Source organism: Bos grunniens, chromosome X (genome assembly GCF_055505025.1).
Source record: "Bos grunniens cultivar Pamir isolate PY7600 chromosome X, Bosgru_T2T1.0, whole genome shotgun sequence".
Classification (NCBI taxonomy): domain Eukaryota; kingdom Metazoa; phylum Chordata; class Mammalia; order Artiodactyla; family Bovidae; genus Bos; species Bos grunniens.
Genome location: NC_141194.1, coordinates 52,262,356 through 52,277,382, shown reverse-complemented (window position 1 = coordinate 52,277,382; position 15,027 = coordinate 52,262,356). Strand labels below are relative to the sequence as shown.

The 15,027-nt window shown below is 44.3% G+C and overlaps 1 pseudogene across 1 annotated transcript; it reads left to right on the top strand.

Moving 5' to 3' along the window:
* The first annotated feature begins 12,180 nt into the window (after positions 1 to 12,180).
* LOC147340349 (52 kDa repressor of the inhibitor of the protein kinase pseudogene) lies at positions 12,181 to 13,862 on the top strand (annotated as a pseudogene). The gene has a single exon (XR_015159348.1). The product of XR_015159348.1 is annotated as a 52 kDa repressor of the inhibitor of the protein kinase pseudogene (transcript).
* Positions 13,863 to 15,027: the final 1,165 nt, after the last annotated feature.

Genomic DNA, 15,027 nt, shown 5'->3' with positions numbered 1-15,027 from the left:
ACTTAAATGTTCCTTTTCCATAAAAAAAAGTATTAAGGTATAATTTCTTTACAAAGGAGTACGTCAGGCTGTATATTGTCACCCTGCTTATTTAACTTATATGCAGAGTACATCATGAGAAACGATGGACTGGAAGAAACACAAGCTGGAATCAAGATTTCCAGGAGAAATATCAATAACCTCAGATATGCAGATGACACCACCCTTATGGCAGAAAGTGAAGAGGAATTAAAAAGCCTCTTGATGAAAGTGAAAGTGTAGAGTGAAAAAGTTGGCTTAAAACTCAACATTCAGAAAACGAAGATCATGGCATTCGGTCCCATCACTTCATGGGAAATAGATGAGGAAACAGTGGGAACAGTGTCAGACTTTATTTTTTTGGGTTCCAAAGTCACTGCAGATGGTGACTGCAGCCATGAAATTAAAAGACGCTTACTCCTTAGAAGGAAAGTTATGACCAACCTAGATAGCATTTTCAAAAGCAAAGACATTACTTGGCCAACAAAGGTCCGTCTAGTCAAGGCTATGGTTTTTCCTGTGGTCATGTATGGATGTGAGAGTTGGACTGTGAAGAAGGCTGAGCGCCGAAGAATGGATGCTTTTGAACTGTGGTGTTGGAGAAGACTCTTGAGAGTCCCTTGGACTGCAAGGAGATCCAACCAGTCCATTCTGAAGGAGATCAGACCTGGGATTTCTTTGGAAGCAATGCTGCTAAAGCTGAAATTCCAGTACTTTGGCCACCTGATGCGAAGAGTGACTCATTGGAAAAGACTCTGCTGCTGGGAGGGATTGGGGGCAGGAGGAGAAGGGGATGACAGAGGATGAGATGGCTGGTTGGCATCAGTGACTCTATGGACGTGAGTCTGAGTGAACTCCGGGAGTTGGTGATGGACAGGGTGGCCTGGCGTGCTGTGCTTCATGGGGTCGCAAAGAGTCGGACACGACTGAGCAACTGAATTGAACTGAACATTATAGTTTGTAGAGTTTTCACAAATGTATACCGTGTTATAAATGCTACCACAATAAAAATGTAGAAAACTGCCCATCATTCAAAAATGCTCCTTTGGCGTGTTTGCATTCAGACTCCTTCTTCCACTCCCGTACCCTGGCAACCACAGATACATTTCTGTGCGAATAGTTGTGCCTTTTCCACAAATCAATTGACATGAAATCATAATATGTAGCCTTCTGTGGCTGGTTTCTCTCATTTGCACAGTTGAGACACATCCTTGTTCTTACATGCATTGGTCGTTTCTTTCTTTCTTTTTTTTTACCATGTAGTATTCCTTTGTACAGGTATATTCTTTTGGTTTTTTTTCCTCTGTATACCAGTTGTTGAATAACTGGGCTGTTTCTACGTGTGGCTATTAGGAATACATGTGTGGAATATTAGAGTGCAGGCCACTGTGTGAGCATGTTTTCATTTCTCTTGGTTAAAATGGTCTAGGAGTAGAATTGCTGGGTCATATAAGGTTTCCCATTGGTGCTAGTCGTAAAGAACTCAGCTGCCAATGCAGGAAACTCAGGTAGGATCCCTGGGACAGAAAGATCCCCTGTAGTAGGAAATGGCAACCCACTCCAGTATTCTTATCTGGAAAATTCCATGGACAGGATTCCTGGCAGGTACAGTCCATGGGACCCCAAAGAGTTGGGTACGACTGGGCAACTGAACACACACAAACATACACACAGTAATTTATTATCTTAAAATCTAAACTGTGTTTTCTGTAGAGAACATAGAGTTGGATCTTGTTTTGATTTTTAAACCGGTATCTCAGTGTCTGCCTTTTGATTGTATTGTTGTATCTATTCATGTTTAATGTTGACACAGACTTACATCTGCCAATATATTTTTCTGTCTCATGCCATTTTATTCTACAGTCCTCATGGTAGAGCTTTCTATTGCATTAAATGGGTATTTTCTAATGTAGTATTTAAAATTCTTTACTGATTTTCCCACTATTTTTAAGTTATTTCCTTAGCTATAGGCTACCATAAACAACTTCAGTTCAGTCGCTAAGTCATGTCCCACTCTTTGTGAGCCCATGGAATGCAACATGGCAGGGCTCCCTGTCCATCACCAACTCCCGGAGCTCACTCAAACTCATGTCCATCGAGTTGGTGCAAAAGCTATCCCACTAGCTTTGTTCATAGTAATGCTTCCCAAGGCCCACTTGACTTCATATTCCAGGATGTCTGACTCTAGGTGAGTGATCACACCATCGTGGATATCTGGGGCATTATGATCTTTTTATGTATAGTTCTTCTCTGTATTCTAGCCACCTCTTCTTAATATCTTCTGCTTCTGTTAGGTCCATAACATTTCTGTCCAAAAGAAGCACAGATGTAAAGAACAGACTTTTGGACTTGGTGGTAGAAGGTGAGGGTGGGATGATTTGAGAGAATAACACCGAAACATGTGTATTATCATATGGAAAATAGATCGCCAGTCCAGGTTTGATGCATGGGACAGGGTGTTCAGGGCTGGTTCACTGGGATGACCCTGAGGGACGGGACGGGGAGGGAGGTGGGAGGGGGGCTCAGGATGGGGAACACCTGTAAACCCATGGCTGATTCATGTGAATGTATGGCAAAATCCACCACAGTATTGTAAAGTAATTAGCCTCCAATTAAAATAGATTAATTAAAAAAAAAAAAAACCCAAGGATCTCTCGCCATCCCCACTGATCCCCTTCAGTGCCTCTGCAGGTGTAGGAAACCCTTTTCTCCCCTAGCTGACCCTCAGGAACAGTAACCCCAACTAGCCTCCACAACTCCCCCCTCGCTCCCCACCCCCACATCATACAGGGTTGCTCTGGTGTTCCTCTGGTCCGCCTGGGTTTCAAGGCTCCCTGCCAGCATCCAGTAGGTGCCCTAGATGTCTCACATTCTTGATAGTATCGCTTGAAGGATAAAAGTTTTAATTTTGATGATTCCAAATTGCCTATTTTTGTTTCCTTTGGTGCTTGCGCTTTTTGTATCATATCTAGGAAATCATTGCCTAATCCAAGATTAACATTTACATCTCTGTTTTCTTCTGAGTGCTTTATAGTTTTAGCTCTTATATTTAGGTGTTTTATCAACTTTTAGTTAATTGTTTTATAAATGTGAGGTATAGGTCGAAACTGATTCTTTTGCATGTGAACATCCAGATATCCCAAAACCATTTGTTGAAACATTATTCTTAGCCACTGAATGGCCTCTACACCCCTCACAATAATCAACTGACCATAGAGATATGGGCTTGTTTCTTGATTCTCCATTCTATTCCGTTATCTGTCTATATACAATTCTTATGTCAGTACCATGATGTCTTGATTATTGTAGGTTTGAAGTGGGTTTTGAAATTGGGAAGTGTAAGTACTTGTTCTTTCTCCACACTGTTTTGGCTCTCCCAGGACCCTTTTAATTCTTACAATTCTAGGATCAGTTTGTTGATTTCTGGGGGAAAAGAGCAGTTTGAATTTTGATAGGCCTCTATTAGGGGAGTACTGCCATCTTAACACAATAGTAAGTCTTCCAACCCATAAATGTGATCTCCCGATTCATAAAAATCTGAGCAAGCTCCGGGAGTTGGTGCTGGACAGGGAAGCCTGGTGTGCTAAAGTCCATGTGATTGCAAAGAGTCGGACACAACTGAGTGACTGAACTGAAGTGAAATTTCCACTTATCTAGACGGTCTTTAATTTCACTCAGCAACGTTTTGTAGTTTGTATTGTACAAGTCTTGAACGTGTACAGAGATCTATTTGCTCTTTTTATATGACCTTGTATTCTGTAAACCTGTCAAGCCCCTGTATTAGGTCTAATAGTCTCTGTGGAGAGAGGGTGGCTCTTTAGGATTTTCTATACTCACGGTTATATCATGGATTGACAAGATGGCAGAGGAGTAGGTGGATGGAGAATACAACTCTCTCCAAGGATATATCAGAAATATACCCTCAGACACAGAAGTGCATGCAGAACACCAGCTTAGTGCGGACAGGAGTACCTGACCAGTGGAAAAGAATACATAGACCCACGCAAAACTCGGTAGGATGAAGGAACTAGGGGGGAAAACGGGAGTGTTAGTAGGGCTGGACCAGGACTTCTGTGACTCAAGCAGCTGCACCACCTCCACACCTGGCCCTCACAGGGGCAAACCCAAGTCCTCCAGGGAAGCCTCAGGAGCAAACCCCAGTGGACGACCCATATGCAGAGGTGGAAATAAAACCCAAAGTGTAACCCAGGGGCAGTGTGACTAAAGAAGAAGACCCAAAACCCTCCCACCAGCTGTACAAGCTGCAGATGAAATGCACACAATCAACTAGGCAGACTCTGTGTCTGTGGAATATATAAAAGGTCATTGAGAGCTCCCACAAAAGATTACATCATCTGCAAATAGAATAGTTTTACTTCTTTTCCAATGTAGATTCATTTTATTTCTTTGCCTTGCTTAATTACCCTGTCCAGAACCTTCAGGACAATGTGTAATAGAAGTGGTAAGAGATGATATCCTTCTATTTTTCCTGATTTTCAGGGGAACTACTTCTGCCTTTTATCATTAAATACGGTGATAGCTGTGGGATTTTCATAGATGTTTTATATCAGATTGAAAATCTTGCCTTCTACTTTTACTTTGAGTCTTTGTATCTCAAACGGATGCTGAATTTTGTCCAGTGCTTTTTAGGTAGCTACTGAGATGATAATGTGGTTTTTTCTCCCTTATTCTACTGATGTGGCATATTAAATTAACTGATTCTTAATATTAAATGAACAAGGACGAAGATTTTGTAAAGATTTTTCACTTTCATAGATCCTTTCCGAATGCTGTCCATCAGCAAAGCTGATGTCCATCAGTAAAACAGGAGAAGTAAAGCTTGTTTACTACCCTGTCACATCATTCTTGGAGCAGACCCTCTGGTGCAGTGAACAGGATGCTTAGACCTTTGCTCATCATGGAGTTCACCAGTTGTGTAGGAGGGAGGCTGAGCCCAGTGCAGTCAGTTCAGTTCAGTCGCTCAGTCGTGCCCCACTCTTTATGACCCCATGAATCGCAGCACGCCAGGCCTCCCTGTCTAACACCAACTCCCCGAGTTCACTCAGACTCACGTCCATTGAGTCAGTGATGCCATCCAGCCATCTCATCCTCTGTCGTCCTCTTCTCCTCCTGCCCCCAATCCCTCCCAGCAGCAGAGTCTTTTCCAATGAGTCAACTCTTTGCATGAGGTGGCCAAAGTACTGGAATTTCAGCTTTAGCATCATTCTTTCCAAAGAAATCCCAGGATTGATCTCATTTAGAATGGACTGGTTGCATCTCCTTGCACTCCAAGGGACTCTCAAGAGTCTTCTCCAACACCACAGTTCAAAAGCATCAATTCTTAGGCGCTCAGCTTTCTTCACAGTCCAACTCTCACATCCATACATGACCACAGGAGAAACCATAGCCTTGACTAGACAGACCTTTGTGGGCAAAGTAATGTCTCTGCTTTTCAGTATGTTATCTAGGTTGGTCATAACTTTTTTTCCAAGGAGTAAGCGTATTTTAATTTCATGGCTGCAGTCACCATCTGCAGTGATTTTGGAGCCCCCCAAAATAAAGTATGACACTGTTTCCACTGTTTCCCCATCTATTTCCCATGAAATGATGGGACCAGATGCCATGATCTTCGTTTTCTATATGTTGACCTTTAAGCCAACGTTATCACTCTCCACTTTCACTTTCATCAAGAGGCTTTTTAGTTCCTCTTCACTTTCTGCCATAAGGGTGGTGTCATCTGCATATCTGAGGTTATTGACATTTCTCCCAGCAATCTTGATTCCAGCTTGTGCTTCTTCCAGCCCAGCATTTCTCATGATGGACTGTGCATATAAGTTAAATAAGCAGGGTGACAAAATACAGCCTTGAAGTACTCCTTTTCCTATTTGGAACCAGTCTGTTGTTCCATGTCCAGTTCTAACTGTTGCTTCCTGACCTGCATATAGGTTTCTCAAGAGGCAGGTCAGGTGGTCTGGTACTCCCATCTCTTTCAGAATTTTGCACAGTTGATTGTTATCCACACAGTCAAAGGCTTAGGCATAGTCAATATAGCAGTAATAGATGTTTTTCTGGAACTCTCTTGCTTTTTCGATGATCCAGCAGATGTTGGCAATTTGGTCTCTGGTTCCTCTGCCTTTACTAAAACTAGCTTGAACATCTGGAAGTTCACAGTTCACATATTGCTGAAGCCTGGCTTGGAAAATTTTGAGCAGTACTTTACTAGCGTGTGAGATGAGTGCAATTGTGCGGTAGTTTGAGCATTCTTTGGCTTTGCCTTTCTTTGGGATTGGAGTGAAAACTGACCTTTTCTAGTCCTGTGGCCACTGCTGAGATTTCCAAATTTGCTGGCATATTGAGTGCAGACCTTTAACAGCATCTTCTTTACGCATATGAAATAGCTCAACTGGAATTCCATCGCCTCCACTAGCTTTGTTCGTAGTGATGCTTTCTAAGGCCCACTTGACCTCACCTTCCAGAATGTCTGGCTCTAGGTGAGTGATCACACCATGGTTAGACATGCAAATAGTCAGGTCCCAGCCAGGACCAACAAGCCTGAATGAAAAATGGCTCCACATGGGGTCTCACCTCCTGGGGGTGTTGGAGGGTGAGGTGTGAAACTGGAACACTCCATTGTGCCTGCAGACGTGGGAAGCACAACCACAGGAAGCAGAAGGCACTACAGGGGAGAGGGTTTCATTTGGTACCAATGAAAGTACTTCGTATGGAAGGAAAACCGTCCCCCACTGCCCAGGGTGACCAACTGCAGCCTTTGACACAGATGGAGAGATTGCTACCCTGCGACCCAGGCCTCAAACCTGGACTGAGGGGAGTCCCCTTTCTCAGATGTCCAGGAGGACTCTCCAGCCCCATTTTGGCCATGCCCACCCACTGCAGATTTGAATTCACAAGCAGCAGCGATTGGTTGTGGGACTTGGGAGGCAAGGAATCCTAGACCACTCTGGGGAGTCCACGTGGAAAACACAGGCTCAGGCTCTCACGGGGTACAGGGACAGAGACCCCAGATCAGACCAGGGCTCACACAGTTAGGTGCTGAGGTTGATGGGCAAGAGTCTACAGTGGGGGTCTTGGGCCTGAGCACTGGAGGGCCAGTGGAACCCAGTCTCAAGGGGTGTTTGCCACCGAATTAACAGGCTGGAGATGCTTCCCCAGTCAGTGGCTGCTTTAGTGAGGTCACTCTAGGAGTCAACTGGCATCCGTGGGGGCATCTCTGAGTTCTAGGCAATCAATTGTCTGAGTTGCAGTGCCCTAAGCACTTCTAAGGTGCCATCTCACTTGAAGAAAACCCTGTCACCCCTGCAGGACCTTGAGCCCAGCTCTTTCTCTCAGAGACCCCCTCCCTTTCCCCCAGCCCTGAGGGAAGTGCTTGGACGCATGGTCTGGGTCTGGATTTTCTCTGGATCCTAGAGAGATTTTCAGTTCAGCCCTCACCAGGACTTTGAGACCGACACCTGTGTGTGAGCAGGAGAGAGGTGTCCTGCAGAATGCAGGGACCAGGCAAGGTCCTCAGGGGATCGTCTGAGGCAGTGCAGGTGCTGGGTGAGAGGCCACAAATGGGGTGAGGATGTACCTGAGGCCCTGTGAGCAGGGCTAGGAGAGGGGCTAAAGAGGCTCCTGGAGTGGGAGGGAGGCCTGGTGGAAGGTGAGGGGAGAGGGTGGGGATTTGGGGATAGAGAGGAATTGTGGCAGCTGTCACCAGGAGAGGGACTCTGGGAAATGACAGCTGATTAGAGGGATGTAAGGGAGCTGTCATAGGCACAGTGAGGGGAAGACGTCTCCTATCTCCAGAATTCAGTGGCCCACAGTGTGTGCTGAGACATGACAGAGAGGACCAGGTCCCTGGGGCTCATTCTGTGAATCTGGGATTCACTTTGAACCTCCCGTGGGGCAGAATACAATGTCGCTAAGACCAGAGGTGGCCAGGGTGGGTTAAGTCCATTCTGAGGACCCAGACATGGGAAATCAATTTCAGAACCCCTCAGCTCTCAGGCAATCCCCACCCCTGGGATGAATCTGCCTTCCTCAGGATGATATGCTGATGAATCCCGACTGCAGGGACTGCAGGACTGGAGGCCTCGCTCCCTTGGGGTTGACTGAAGAGAGCCTCAGTGCAAATGCCAACACAGCAGCCCAGAGGGAAAGATGTGGGGCTCTGTGTCCCAGGGTGCAGGCTGTAGGCTCTGGGGGAGGGGGGTGAAGCCTCCGAGCTAAAGGAGAGCTGTTAGCTGGAGTAGTGTCTACTTAAAGAAAACCATACAAAATCAAAACCACAATGAGGTACCATTTCACGCCAGTCACAATGGCTGCTATCCAAAAGTCTACAAGCAATAAATGCTGGAGAGGGTGTGGAGAAAAGGGAACCCTCTTACTCTGTTGGTGGGAATGGAAACTAGTACAGCCACTATGCAGAACAGTGTGGAGATTCCTTAAAAAACTGGAACTAGAACTGCCATACGATCCAGCAATCCCACTGCTGGGCATACACACTGAGGAAACGAGAATTGAAAGAGACACATGTACCCCCATGTTCATCACAGCACTGTTTGTAATAGCTAGGACATGGAAGCAACCTAGATGTCCATCAGCAGACGAATGGATAAGAAAGCTGTGGTACATATACACAAAGGAGTATTACTCAGCCATTAAAAAGAATACATTTGAATCAGTTCTAATGAGGTAGATGAAACTGAAGCCTATTATACAGAGTGAAGTAAGCCAGAAAGAAAAACACCAATACAGTATACAAACGCATATATATGGAATTTAGAAACATGGTAACGATAACCCTGTATACGAGACAGCAAAAGAGACAAATGTGTATAGAACAGTCTTTTGGACTCTGTGGGAGAGGGCGAGGGTGGGATGATTTGGGAGAATGGCACTGAAACATGTATAATATCATATGTGAAATGAATTGCCAGGCCAGGTTCCATGGATGATACAGCATGCTCGGGGCTGGTGCACTGGGATGACCCAGAGGGATGGGATGGGGAGGGAGGTGGAAGAGGGCTTCAGGATGGGGAACATGTGTACACCTGTGGCAGATTCAGGTTGATCTATGGCAAAAACCCATACAATATTGTAAAGTAAAATAAGTAAATAAATAAAATAAATTCTTGCAAAATATAAAAAATATGAAAGAACTCCATACTCATTAAAGAAAAATTGAAAAGTAGAGAGAAGCAGAAAACACCAAATCAGTTTTCAGAGTTTCACTATGTAAACAATGTCTGTAACATTTTGGGTATGAATTACTCTCTTATTTATGGACTTTAAGAAAAACCAGTCAACAGCAAAATAAATAAATAAATAAAATAAATTTAAAAAAAAGAAAAGCATACAACAGGAGAGTTATGAGTTTAAGTTGGATTTGGAGTCTCCTGGGAACTACAACCCAGGACACAGCTCCTCCGTTAGCTCTGAGGATACTGCTTGGAGGAGGTAGCAGAGAAGTCAGTATGGTTTTTGCCTAGGAAGTACATGCAGTCAAGCGTGCATACTGGTAAAAGATTACTGTGAAACACAGAGATCAGATGTCACATGTTCCTTATTTTCATGCTTTTGTGTGTGTGGAAGATGCAAGACTCTAGGGTCACCGAACCTTTTCCTGAGGTATCTGTAAATAAATAAAGGCCAACTTGTCCAAAGCACAGTGTGCCTCACACTGTTTTTCACCCTAAATTCCTTCACAATGGACTTTAGGTCAGCAACCACAGTGGTTACAACTTAACACTTGTACAACTGGCTGTGAGTAATGCTGTTTGTCTTCAGGATCTGAATTTACCTAAGACCAGATGTTCAAGCTGGATTTAGAAAAGGCAGAGGAACCAAAGATCAAATTGCCAACATCCTTTGGATCATAGAAAAAGGAAAAGAGTTCCAGAAAAACATCTCCTTCTGCTTTATTGACTATGCCAAAGCCTTTGACTGCGTGGACCACAAGAAACTCTGGAAAACTCTGAAAGAGATGGGAATACCAGATCACCTGACCTCCCTCTTGAGAAATCTGTATGCAGGTCAGGAGGCAACAACCAGAACTGGACAAGGAACAACAGACTGGTTCCAAATAGGAAAGGGGGTAACTCAAGGCTATATATAGTCACCCTGCTTATTTAACTTATATGCAGAGTACATCATAAGAAACGCTGGGCTGGATGAAGCACAAGCTGGAATCAAGATTGCCAGGAGAAATATCAATAACCTCAGATATGCAGATGACACCACCCTTTTGGCAGAAAGTGAAGAAGAACTAAAGAGTCCCTTGAAGAAAGTAAAAGAGGAGAGTGAAAAAGTGGGCTTAAAACTCAACATTCAGAAAACTAAGATCATGGTATCTGCTCCCATCACTTCATGGCAAATAGATGGGGAAACAGTGGAAACAGTGACAGACTTTATTTTGGGGGGGCTCCAAAATCACTGCAGATGGTGACTGCAGCCATGAAATTAAAAGACGCTTGCTCCTTGGAAGAAAAATTAGGACCAACCTAGACAGCATGTTAAAAAGCAGAGACATTACTTTGCAATGAATGTCCATCTAGTCAAGCCTATGGTTTTCCCAGTAGTCATGTATTGATGTGAGAGTTGGACTATAAAGAAAGCTGAGCACTGAAGAATTGATGCTTTTGAACTGTGGTGTTGGAGAAGACTCTTGAGAGTCCCTTAGACTGCAAGGAGATCCAACCAGTCCATCCTAAAGGAAATCAGTCCTGAATATTCATTGGAAGGACAGATGCTGAAACTGAAACTCCAATACTTTGGCCACCTGATGCGAAGAAACTGACTCATTTGAAAAGATCCTGATGCTAGGAAAGATTGAAGGCAGGAGCAGAAGGGGATGACAGCGGATGAGATGGTTGGATGGCATCACTGACTCAATGGACATGAGTTTGAGTAAACTCCGGGAGTTGGTGATGGACAGGGAGGTCTGGCATGCTGCAGTCCACAGGCTCTCAAAGAGCCGGAGACGACTGAACGACTGAACTGAACTGAGAGTTGGAATTGTCTAAGATGGTTAGGGTCTGTGTCCTCAGGTGTGACGAATTTGAGCTGTTTTGGGTTGCTCTCCAGGATGAGTGCGCTCTGAACTGTTCATGGATCTCTGCCCCAGGCATGAAGTCTCTGAACTATTTGGGAAGGTTTTGTCCAGAGGGTTGGTCTCTGAGCTGCTCATGGATCCGCATATGAGAGAAGTCTTAAGAGGAAGGCTGGATGGACCCCACTTTTGTGGGTCTTAGAAGTAGACCTGTTGTATCACATTTGCTATGATTTCTACCATGCCTCCTTACAGAGATAAAAGCTTGTGGCCCCATCCTCAGGGAGGGAAAGTCATGTGCAGTACACAGCAGCCCACGGTAACAATACTGATAAGAACAGTACTTCCTGACATGACTACCACCCTTGATAGGGGCCCTGTGAAAACACTGTGTACACACACTCACTCAGACAATCTGCCCAACCCAGGACAAAGAGGCCACCATTTGCAGATGGGAGCCCAAGGCCCAGTGCAGACGGAAGGTCGCGGCTCATGAGGACAGGAGGAACTGGATGCAGGCTTGGGCTCCTTGGAGGAGGCAGGGAAGACTCAGCAGAACCCTGGCCAGGTAGTGGGGGAGGGAGGCGTTGGTACAGGGCCCCAAGGACCTCGTGACTGTCTCACTGTCAGGATATGTCTCTGTGTCTCCCCATCACACACCCAGCTTCTTACCTGATGTATGGAATGTAATCTGCACATTCCCTGGGGACATGGTGGTGGAAAATACAGAGGTGAGCCTCCAAGCAGGTGGGGAGAAACCTCACACTCACCAATTTGCATGAGGCTCCGCCATGTAAATCTCTCCACAAATGCAGAGATCCATGCTTCTCTTTCCCCCATTAAAGCATTCCTTGGCACTGAGGTCAGCAGGAGGGCAGACAGGGCTGGACAGGTTGTGAAGGACCCTGTGTACAGCATGAGCCTCCCCATGACTGGAACATCTCCATGTCTTAATCAGGGCAGAGGACCCTGATGTGTGCCAAGGGAGCATAATTAAGACCCAGGCCGCAGCTCTCACGGGCTGGCCGGCCGGCCTGGCTCCCCTCCCCGGCCCCGACCGGCGGGCGGGCTGCCCTGAGGAGGCGGGGAGGGGAGGGCTGGGTCGGCGGCTGGCAGACAATGATGCGGAACTTCTGCGCGGCCCCCAACTGCACGCGGAAGAGCACGCAGTCGGACCTGGCCTTCTTCAGGTTCCCGCGGGATCCGACCAGATGCCAGAAGTGGGTGGAGAACTGTAGGAGAGCAGACTTAGAAGATAAAACAGCTGATCAACTAAATAAACATTATCGATTGTGTGCCAAACACTTTGAAACTTCTATGATCTGCAGAACTAGTCCTTACAGGACAGTTCTCCGAGATAATGCCATACCAACAATATTCGATCTTACCAGCCATTTGAATAATCCACATAGTAGACACAGAAAACGAATAAAAGAATTGAGTGAAGATGAAATCAGGACACTGAAACAGAAAAAAATTGATGAAACTTCTGAACAGGAACCCAAACATAAGGAAATAAACAACAGCAATGCTCAGAGTCCCAGTGCAGAAGAAGCGGGTGAAGAGCAGGATGAAGACATTTTACCTTTAACTCTTGAAGAGAAGGAAAACAAAGAATATTTAAAATCTTTATTTGAAATTCTGATTCTTATGGGAAAACAAAACATACCTCTGGATGGACATGAAACTGATGAAATCCCAGAAGGTCTTTTTACTCCTGATAACTTTCAAGCACTGCTAGAGTGCCGGATCAATTCTGGTGAAGAGGTTCTGAGAAAGCGCTTTGAGACAACAGCAGTTAACACATTGTTCTGTTCCAAAACACAGCAGAAACAGATGCTGGAGATCTGTGAGAGCTGCATTCGGGAAGAAACCCTCAGGGAAGTGAGAGATTCTCACTTCTTTTCCATCATCACTGATGATGTGGTGGACATAGCAGGGGAAGAGCACCTGCCGGTGTTGGTGAGGTTTGTCGACGAAGCTCACAACCTAATAGAGGAATTTGTAGGCTTCCTGCCTTACGAAGCTGATGCAGAAATTTTGGCTGTGAAATTTCACACTACAATAACTGAGAAATGGGGATTAAACATGGAGTACTGTCGTGGCCAGGCTTACATTGTATCTAGTGGATTTTCATCCAAAATGAAAGTTGTTGCTTCTAGACTTTTAGAGAAATATCCCCAAGCTATCTACACACTCTGCTCTTCCTGTGCCTTAAATATGTGGTTGGCAAAACCAGTGCCTGTTATGGGAGTATCTGTTGCATTAGGAACAATTGAGGAAGTTTGTTCTTTTTTTCATCGATCACCACAACTGCTTTTAGAGCTTGAAAATGTAATTTCTCTCCTCTTTCAGAACAATGAAGAAAGGGGCAAAGAACTGAAGGAAATTTGCCATTCTCAGTGGACAGGCAGGCATGATGATTTTGAAATCTTAGTGGACCTCCTACAGGCACTTGTTTTATGTTTAGATGGCATAAATAGTGACACAAATGTTAGATGGAATAACTGTATAGCTGGCCGAGCATTTGTGCTCTGTAGTGCGGTAACAGATTTTGATTTCATTGTTACCATTGTCGTTCTTAAAAATGTTTTATATTTTACAAGAGCTTTTGGGGAAAATCTTCAGGGGCAAACCTCTGATGTCTTTTTTTGCAGCCAGTAGCTTGACTGCAGTGTTACATTCACTAAATGAAGTTATGGAAAATATTGAAGTTTATCATGAATTTTGGTTTGAGGAAGCCACAAATTTGGCAACCAAACTTGATATTCAGATGAAACTCCCAGGGAAATTTTGCAGAGCTCAGCACAGTAACCTGGAATCTCAGCTAACCTCTGAGAGTTACTATAAAGAAACTCTAAGTGTTCCAACTGTGGAACACATTATTCAGGAACTGAAAGATATATTCTCAGAACAGCACCTCAAAGTGCTTTAATGCTTATCCCTGGTACCCTCTGTCATGGGACAGCTCAAATTCAATACATCAGGGTCATATGGCAGTTCCATTCCCAGTTTTTTAAGGAATCTGCACATTATTCTCCATAGTAGCTATACCAGTTTGCATTCCCACCAACCGTGAAATGATGTTCCCTTTTCTCCCCACCCTCTCCAGCATTTATTGTTTGTAGACATTTTGATGGTGGCCATTCTGACCTGTGTGAGATGATACCTCATTGTGGTTTTGATTTGCATTTTTCTAATAATCTGTGATACTGAACATCTTTTCATGTGTTTATTAGCCATCTGTATGTCTTTGGAGAAATGTCTGTTTAGGTCACTTGCGTGCTTTTTATTGGGTTGATCATTTTTTGATATCGAGCTGCATGAGCTTCTTGTACATTTTGGAGATTCATTCATTGTCAGTTGTTTCATTTGCTATTATTTTCTCCTGTTCTGAGTGCTGTCTTTTCACCTTGTTTATAGTATCCTTCGCTGTTCAAAAGCTTTTAAGTATAATTAGGTCCCATTTGTTTATTTTTGTTTTTATTTCCATTACTCTGGGATGTATATCCTAGAGGATTTTGCTGTGATTTATGTCACAGAGTGTTCTGCCTATGTTTGCCTCTTAAGAGTTTTATAGTTTGTGGTCTTACATTTAGGTCTTTAATCCATTTTGAGTTTCTTTTTGTGTATGGTGTTGGAAAGTCTTCCAGTTTCATTCTTTTACACATAGTTCAACAATTTCCCCAGCATCATGCATTGAACAGACTGTGTTTTAGCTATTGCATATTTGTGCATTCTTTGTCAAAGACAAGGTGTTCATAGGTGCAGGGATTTATCATTGAACTTTCTGTTTTGTTCCATTGATCTATATTTCTGTCTTTGTGCCAGTACCATACCATCTTGATGACTGGCTTTGTAATATAGTCTGAGTCAGGAATGTTGATTCCTGCATTACACTCTTCTCTCTCAAGATTGCTTTGGGAATTCGGGGTCTTTGGTGTTTCCATACAAACTGT